The sequence below is a fragment of the Typha latifolia genome, chromosome 8 (genome assembly GCF_019914945.1).
Source record: "Typha latifolia isolate L0001 chromosome 8, TyphaL0001v2, whole genome shotgun sequence".
NCBI classification, from domain to species: Eukaryota; Viridiplantae; Streptophyta; class Magnoliopsida; order Poales; family Typhaceae; genus Typha; species Typha latifolia.
This window is the reverse complement of record NC_133093.1, coordinates 8,156,914-8,166,911: the sequence shown is the minus strand read 5'-3', so window position 1 is coordinate 8,166,911 and position 9,998 is coordinate 8,156,914.

The window sequence follows — 9,998 nt, the reverse complement described above, 5'->3', positions numbered from 1 at the left end:
GACTTTGGATTCACAGGAAACCAAAGTCATTGGATTCATAACTTGTGAGTTACCTCAGAATTTTCTATGAACTATTGATCAAGATTCGATTTATATCAGTGGTATCAGAGCTAGCATTCCTCGGTCGATGGTTAGCATGAGATCAAAGAAAATGAACGAGGCAGGAACACCCATAGAGGTCTAAGAACTCATTTCCATCCCTACGGAAGTTTCTCTGGCCCCACCACCAACCACCATCGATGACAAGCCACCAATGTAGGTGAAGGCAATATAGAAAGAATTTTTCACCGATGTGAAAGAGACCATCAAGGACTCGATTGAGGCCTTGGTAGAGGCCTTAATTGCTGCCTAACACCATCCTGTAGAGCCAATGCCGCCGACCATGGTGGAATCAACCCAGCCGTAGCTAGAAAACTCCACTCGTGAGGGAGGTGGAGAGGAGCCCCAAACCATAGTAACCACCACTCCTCTGGCCATGAAACTGGCCCACGGTGGAAGCTAGGGCCCCCGAGTTGTCATCCTCACTCACGGTGGAAGCTAGCGCCAAAAAGCTTAACTTTCCATTGGTGGCAATCCACTAAAGTGCACAAATCCTGAGGCAGGCCAAATTTTCATGAACTACATCGACCATCTCATGAAAACTAGTTTAAAACCCATGAGCATGACCCAAGTACGAGCCTGAGGATATGTAACGCCCCCGCACGGCACGGGCATGTGCACGCCCACGCGGCCACATGGCACACGCGGCGCATGTAACAGGTCGAGCGAGGCCCGTCACACACAGATATACTCTTGTGCACATATAATCATGGCATAATCAAATAATACATGCTACATATCCATGCTCACATAATCCAACACCAAATAAATTATATTATCAACCAAATAAACCTGTTAACATATGAATATCTAAGTTCACAATAATATACACTAGACCACTATCTAATATGGCAGGACCCACATAGGCCACGATAAACCATCAAGATACAACTAAATAACTAATATACGAGTACACTATAATCTGACATGTACTATACAAATCATTGTTTGATACAATAAAATACAAATATAATAAACAACAATACAACTCAATTTTTGTACAAATTATCATCTATATCGTCTCGCACCTGTAGCTCACCTCATCAATCTAAAATATCTTCTCGGGATATCTCAAGTAACTATCACGTACCTGATACGAATCGGATCAAATCAAATCACATCAAAAGGAGATTAGGCTCAATGGATTGAGTCTAATTATCTTATTTGGTTATTTGGTTTAGTTAGAGTCTTAGTAGATTAGAATTTTATTTAATTAGCTAAATCCAGCTCTGCACAGTTTTGGAAAAATATTCATAGAATATTCTGCACATATCTAAATAATATCAAACTAGTTGGATAAGGTCGCCAACCTCCAGATCTACAATTTGGATATTCATTACTTCTCCAGATTTGGAATCTATCTATGACAAAATGAAAGCTTAATCTGAGAGATAATTGGAGAAGATAATGAATACTGGTTTAGTTGGTTTGTTAGGGTTTCATATTATTTTAGGACTTGTTGGCTAGCCTCTATAAATATGTGGATGGCAGCCAACTTCATTATGGAATTGAATTATTAATTTCTTGCCTCTTATCTTCTCTCTAGACTTCTCACTCCTCCCTCTTCACTATCCTTCCACCTTGGTCTATATCCCTAAATCACATCCACAATCCACCTTCATCTCCATATCCCTTAATAACCCTAACATCCACTCCAACCATCACAACCACCATCACCCACGATAGTCCGTGTTTTCGTGCCTGATATATTTCGAATCTGTGAAGGGCGTAAATACAGATGTTGTAGATTAGGAAGTTACAGATCCAACCCAATTAGTTTCATAATTTTCTGACTACCGAACAATATCTGACGAATATTTGCCCACGATTGTGCGGATTACTTCCTATAATAAATTCAAATATTAAGGAATTATTCCGTAGCCGATCTTTTGGTTCTAGATCCTATAAATTTGGTATCAGAGCCTATCATATGGTATTAGAGCCTATCAATTGGTATCAAAGCTTATCAAAGTGGTATCAGAGCCTATTAATTGGTCTCAGAGTAGGCGAACCTCAAACCTCCATTAATAGTTGAAACAAGGAAGATAGCATCAACAAGGAGACCTATGGAGAGCACACCGACAAGGGAGGACTCAATGAACGATGATCCTTTGGGGCGACCACGCCAGGACCGAGTCAACCAACATCTATGTGTTTGAATATGGATGAACTTAGGGGCATGTTCCAAACATTGTTGTATAGAGTTGACAACATACAAAAGGATCACAATAAATTCAAGGAATATATCGTGAATCGATTGGGTTCGTCATCTCCTCGACGACGAACGGAGTTTCAAGAAGGACCAGCGGTGGGACCCAATAGAACCGATACCCCACAGGTCCAGATGCGTCATATGAGTGTCAATGATCCCTTCCTACCTATGCCTTCACATCATCCCCCACCTCCGTTACAAAATCCAAGACCGGTGGTGGTGGAACCCGAGAGGCTTGCGGCACCGGTGCACTTCGTCGATGAGGAGGATTGACACTATGAGGATGAGGTTGATCCCTATGGAGATGATAATGTACGTGCTCGAGGATTTATAGAAGGTGATCAACATGCACAAAGGTTTAGACCTGAACTAACGATTTTTTGCGAACCCGACAACGCTATTCGGGGGAGAACCGCACGCTTGGACTTTCCAAAATTCTAAGACAGTGATCCAACGGATTGGGTGTTTCAAGTTGAACAATATTTTGATTGTCAAGGTACAGCGAAAGATGCAAAAGTCCAAATGACAAGCTTTCACCTCCAAGGAACGGCATTGCATTGGTATAGATCGATTATTCATGGTGGTGGATTTACCGGATGGGCTAATTTTTGTACGAGGATTACACGCAGATTTGAGACAGTGGCATATGAAGATTTTGCTGCTACAATAAGCAAGATAGTTCAGAGGACAATCGTATTGGAGTACTAAGCTGAGCTTGAAAGAGTTAGTAGTCGTTGTGAGCCACCGTGGCCTGAACAGACGTTGATGAGTACATTTATTTCAAGGCTGCGGGATCGAATACAAGCGGATGTTCGTCCTCTATGTCCTACTACTCTTAAGGAGGCCTTTGAGAAGGCCGTGAGGATGGAGAAAAAACATAAGACTCTAAAGATGGCAGCGAAAACCAATTGGGGCAATCGAGACGGGCAATTTGCATCTAGAACGCCGGTTGGAAATTATGCGGTGTCAAAAACAGCGGCTGCGATTACAAGACCACGACCACCTTTGAGACCTTCTTTCGATGTTAGAGGAGGCACAAGATCCCCCATTCGAACTCTCACACCTGCATAGGTGGAGGAGCGAAGAGTGAAGGGCCTTTGCTTTCGATATGATGAGTGTTTCACCCCCGGTCATCAATGTTCTAAACCTATCGAGAGTGTGATGCTTATCAATGGTCCTGAGGAGGATGATGAGATTGATGATGATGGAGAGTGTCCAGAGGAGACCCATGAGGATGCCGTTGTAGAGGGCGTTGAGGAAGATATCTAAGCTGAAATATTGATGCATGCATATTCGGGTACTTCCGCGCCGATGACGTTATGGGTAGACAGACTCGTTAGAAAGCATTGTGTGCACATCCTCATCGATTCGGGGAGTACTTACAACTTTTTAGATGAGAGGTTAGTGAGGAGATTGGGTTTGGATGCCGAACCGACTACGGGATTTAACGTTGCTATTGGAGACGGCACGAAGCTTAGGGCGGAGAGCTTGTGTTGCCGGGTCAGTATACGGGTACAAAGACATGACATCATTGTGGACTTGTATCCGTTGGCACTACAAGGAGCAGACATTTCCCTTGGTGCTCAGTGGTTACAGAGTTTGGGACCTATCACATTTGATTTCTGGAGCATGTGGATGAAATATAAACAAGGAAATAAAGATGTGTGGCTTGATGGTGTTCGGACTTCACCGATTCCTACGATGGAGCCTTTGGTGGGGCTGCTTGGTGCGTATGATTTGGCCTATCTTCTTCAGTTAGGACCAGCAGGAGATGAACCTCAAACGAGTTTAGGTACTGCAATTAAATCATCTAATTTATTAGATAACTTTTCTGGACTGTTTGAGGAGCCACAGGAATTGCCACCAAGAAGAGCGGCAGACCATCATATGGAGATTGTACCTAGGCTGCACCGACGAACGTGAGGTCATATCGGTATCCACATGTGCAAAAAGAAGTTATCTCAAGAATGGTAGCCTAGATGTTGGAGAAAGGCCTCAAACAACCAAGTTATAGCTCATACTCATCCCTCGTGCTTTTGATGCAAAAAAAAGGATGGGACATGGCATTTTTGTGTCGACTATCGAGCACTAAACGCTATTACCGTCAAGGACCGGTATCCCATTATGGTTATCGAGGAGTTGCTGGACGAGTTTGTAGGAGCGACTATATTTAGTAAGCTTGACTTGAGGGCCGGGTATCATCAAATTAGAGTTCACCTGGTAGATGTACACAAAACTGTATTTCGAACTCCGGACGGGCATTATGAGTTCCGGGTGATGCCTTTTTGTCTCACTAATGCTCCAGCTACCTTTCAAGGCCTCATGAATGATATATTTCAGTCTCTCTTGCAAAGATATATTGGTATTTTTTGACGAAATTTTGGTGTATAGCAGGACTGAATTGGAGCATCGGCGGTATTTGGAGGACGCGCTGAATTTGTTGGAGCAAAACCAATTGAAGATCAAGAAGTCCAAGTGCCTATGGGGAGTACCAAAGGTGGAGTATTTAGGCCACATTATTTCAATGGATAGTGTAGCAGTAGATCTTCAAAAGGTTGCATGTATGACTGTTTGGCCTATTCCTACTACTATTATCGGATTGAGAGAATTTTTGGGGCTGACCAGATATTATTGCCGATTCATCGCCAAATATAGCAAGATCGCTGCCCCTATCACTTCTTTGTTGAAAAAGGAATCTTTTAGATGGACGGAAGAAGCTACTACAGCCTTTGAAAAATTGAAAACATCAATGATGACGACACACATTTTAGCGCTCTCGGACTTCACCAAAGAGTTCATTGTAGAATGTGATGCGTTAGGTGTTGGCATAGGAGTTGTACTAATGCAAGAAGGACGTCCTATTGCCTATCTTAGTAAGGCTTTATCACAAAAATCTCAGCAATTATCAACTTATGAGAGAGAGATGTTGGCAATTCTGCATGCGGTGACAAAGTGGAGGCCTTATTTGATCGGTAGGCGATTTATTATCCGAACCAATCAAAGGAGCCTTCCATACTTTATGGGACAGCGTATACACACTTCGACACAGCAGAGATGGGTCACAAAATTGCTGGGATATGATTACAAAATCCAATACAAGAAGGGAACGGAAAATAGAGCGGCAGATGCACTATCGCGATAACCCGATACCGCCGAGCTTGTAGCCTATTCATCTCCTATCTTTCCCTTCCTTGACAAGCTGAGGTATGCGTGTACATCTGACCCCGATATTTTGATATTGTTGCAGGAGGTGATGGATGATCTGGAACGCCATCCAGAGTTAGAGAATCGAAGCAGTTTGCTACTGGACCGCGGATGCATTCGAGTGTTGGAGCATATTGGTCCGATTGCATATCGTTTGAAGCTGCAGGAGGGGTCGAGAGTGCATCCTGTCTTTCATGTTTCATTGTTGAGAGAGCGCATTGGAGATCATGAGATTGTTGGACAGGTTCTACCATAGCCATTGGAGGAGATAGAGATTGTACAGCCAGTTCGTGTACTTGCTAGGCGCCGACGACGATATGGTACTAGATTGGAGATGAAGATTCTAGTTGAGTGGCTTGGCAAGCCATCTGATGAGGCGACATGGGAGTTGGAGACTGACATTTTGGAGCGTTTCCCTGACTTTTCACCTTGAGGGCAAGGTGAGGGAAGCGTGGTGGATTGATAATATGAATCAGAAAGAGCATCATGTCATGAATAAGTATATGAATATATCCTTAATAATATATAAATGAAAAGTAGATAGCATGTCATAACTGATAAAAGTATATAATACTCGACAAATAAATCTCCATATCATACTGTCATCATAACTCTATCTCAAATATGACACATGATGCATGTTGACCATGACCATGCTATAATATCAAATGCAACCATATATGATGTATATTGACCACTCGATAATCAGGTAATCAAATGATAATTAAATCATATGCATTTCTCAACATCTGAGTCATCAATGTCAGCTCTATCTGTCATCATCATACTAGACCACTGTGCATAGTCAACACCCGTACCCGGTCTCAACATCATGCCCGAAAGCTTAGAGCATACTCTGCCACCCGTAAGGAGTATCTCAAATATAAACATACTCTGCCACCCGCTAAGGTATCAATATCCATCCAGACCAGGCACCCTTCTAGCTGATAGAAACCTCGTGAGGATAACTTGCCAAATATGCCCTAGCGAACGTCATGTGTCCGAATGTCTGGCTGCGCACACGACTAACGACCTCGAACGTAAGACCAATAGGATCGCGACTATGTCCAGCGATCAGTCATTCACCAAGCGCGTCCTAACCCTCACGCCCACTCGGGTATCCTCACGCTTTCTATCAACTATCCTATTAATTAGATTTCATGCTTTCCTTCTAAATGACAAATTATATGCATATATCTAGTATGATAACAAGTCAATGCATAATAGAAATTTAGATGGAATAGAAATCAAGAGAAAAATAATGCAATGTAGTCTCCAACTATGTATCTAACACATGCATACTCCTGCTAGTTTATCACATGCACACTTATGATAGAAATCATCTCGATATAAAATCATAACAATATAGTTATCTCCAATCTTCTCTATATATCACCAATGTACTCATATCCCATATCAGCCTAATCAGATGCATAATAAAATATGCTCGATTGAAATCATCTCTAAATAAAGTTATATAATCATGCTGGAGGCTAAAACATGCATATACGTAATTATATAATATATCTTAATTTGAGAAAGGCGTCTAGGGGATAAGACTACTCACATCTGATCAAAAGACCTGAACCACATATCTCTCACATCCGTTAATCAAACATCAACTCATCGACAAGGTCCACGGGGTCTCAAATAAGGGGTTCAGAATTTGAAAATATTTAAGTAGCATGAAGTTAGTCATTTATCTAATTATTATTAATTCAAGTAAAATATAAAGGTTTATTTGATTTATAATCACTTCTTTTTATTTTTTATTACATAACTAGATCTACATTATAGATACTATTCAAATACTATAATTATACTATTATCATAAATACTAATTATAGTATAAGGAGAAGAGATTTGTTTCCTTTTATATAAGAATATTTCTAAATATATAATTATAAAATAAAAGGCTAAATAACTATAAGTATAGACAAGGTCTAATTATAATTAATTTTATAATTCATACTCTATCTTGATTAATTAGGGACTATGCAGTCTTTACTCAATAAAATAAGAAATAAATAGCTAAATAAGCATAGTATTTTCATTGTTGCAGAATAATAATAATATATAATAAATTAATAGAATTACTTAAAATGTATATCATATGAATATTAGAATATAAATCTAATAATTATAATTTACAAATATATCTATTAATCTAATAGACATATAAGTAAATAAATAAATAAATAAAAGTATTACCTATATTTATGTGTAATAGTTTATAATCTAATTAATATTAATTATAATTAACAATAATCATGTTGAAGAATACACATTATTATTAAAATAATTAATATCTAAATAAGTTATCTATATTAATTAAGAAAGCAATACCTAACTAACTAAATAAACAAAACTAAAATAAAACAAATAAATAAGGATTGTGTTCGGCATGTCCCTTGCTTGCGAACTTCTTTAGTAGGGCGGGTAGCTTTGGAGATCCCATTCCTCACGTTTCGCTCTCTCGGGCCAGTAGGGGCAGTGTAAGGATCAACCCCTCTCGGGCAAGGGGGATGAACGGATGAAAAGGCTGGTGCGTTAGCCGTTGTTTGGTTAGGTCGAGAAGTGCTCGCAGAATCTGTCCCGGATGGAAGGGCCAACTATCCTTTTGACCAAGTGATCCTGATTGCAAGCCCATTGTTGGATCAGTTCAGTGCTCCGGTTTTCCATGACCGAAAGACCTCTTGTTTGTGACTCCACTGTTCATCCTCGAATAAATAACTAAACAATGTCACCAATGCTCTGCTACAGTGTTGGGTCGAGCCCTATACTGTGCAGAAAGAGGAGGAGGAGAAGTTGAGGGAGGAGAAAGGAGAAAGGAAGAAGAAAGAAGAAATAAGAAGATAGAAGAAGAAGAAGAAGAAGAAGAAGAAGAAGAAGAAAAAGAAGAAGAAGAGGAAGAAGAAGAAGAGGAAGAGAAAAAAGAGAGAAGGTGAGGGAAGGGGTTGCTTGGGCACAAGGCCGGCCATAATAGATTTTGATTTTTTTTAAAGGATAAGTTGTTATAGAATGACTAGTGGAACATCTTGAGGGCCAACATTAGCTGATTGAGCCGAATCTGCATGTAGCCCTAGCCAGACATGAGCTAGACCCGCAGGCAAACCCACATTACCAGCATCCACCTTGAGGTCAGCCAACTCACTATGATGGATCAAATAAGGCAATTCAAGCCCAGACCGTCAAATATTTTTAAAATATTATAATTGTCATTCTATTCTTCAAAATATCAAAATTTCCACAGAAACAATTATGCTCTTTCAAAATATCATCAGTTAGTTAAATCATGAGTAAAATACAACTTATATGAAGAAAAAATATTTTTCCCTTGTATAAATTATTAAAAATAATTTAAAAGCTATCTAATATATACCAATACCAAAAGCTGAATATATCTTATGTTATGTGAGATAAAAATAATTGATAAATATTTAATACTCTAAATTAAAAAAAAGGAGGTATTTCTATAACAAAATTGTGGTTTACACGTTATATTTTCACTATCTAAAAGTTAAGCCCTATGATTTAGCGAATATGTGAAAAAAATATTATGTTTGTTAGATTTCTTAGCTAAACCTAATCAAATCGCTAAGTTAACTATATTGAAAAAATTACAAAAATACTCTCACCTAAGTTATATTTACCCAATCTATACTTAACTTAATCAAACTCAACATAACCTAATTCAACCCAACCTAACCAAACCCAATCCAACCTAACTTAACCCAAGCTAACCTAACCTGACCCAACTCAACCCAAACTAACCTAACCTGACCCAACTCAACCCAAGCTAACCTAACCAAACTCAACCCTACTCAAATCCATCCCACCCCACGATAATTTTCATCTGCCTAAACGGTGTTAGTTCAAATTTAATTTAAGTTATTTTTTGCACATATTTATTAAATCATGGTACTTGATTTGGAAATAGTAAAAATATTTGGTGTAAACCGTAATTTTATTAAAATACAAGATGTTATATGTAAATTTTCTTTAATAATAATTTATTTGGACTATTCTGTTAACAATTAATTGTAATAATATTTTTGGAATAGCAGAATGATTTGACTAGCAATCACGGTATATTGAAAAATGTAATAGTAATTTTGAAAATTTTCAATGGGAATTATGTTAAAAATATTAATGCAACCAATAGGGATATATGTGTTAAAAATTGGCTCAAATTCAGTTTCAGCAAAATATCAGCATTTCTGTGCCACGCGTTCGAACGGGCCCTGGGGGCGTTCGAACGCGGGCTCCAGACAGAGAGCAGTCTGTGATGCAGGCGTTCGAATGGCCCCAACCGCGTTCGAACGTGAGCCAACCCGAGAGCAGCAGTTTCTGCAGGCGTTCGAATGGGGCTTTGGCCATTCGAACGCCAGTCTGCATTTGCACTAGGCACGTTCGAACGCGACGCGGAAAAATCCAGTTATGAACCGGGCCTATAAATAGAAATGTTGGGTTTTAGGGTTGG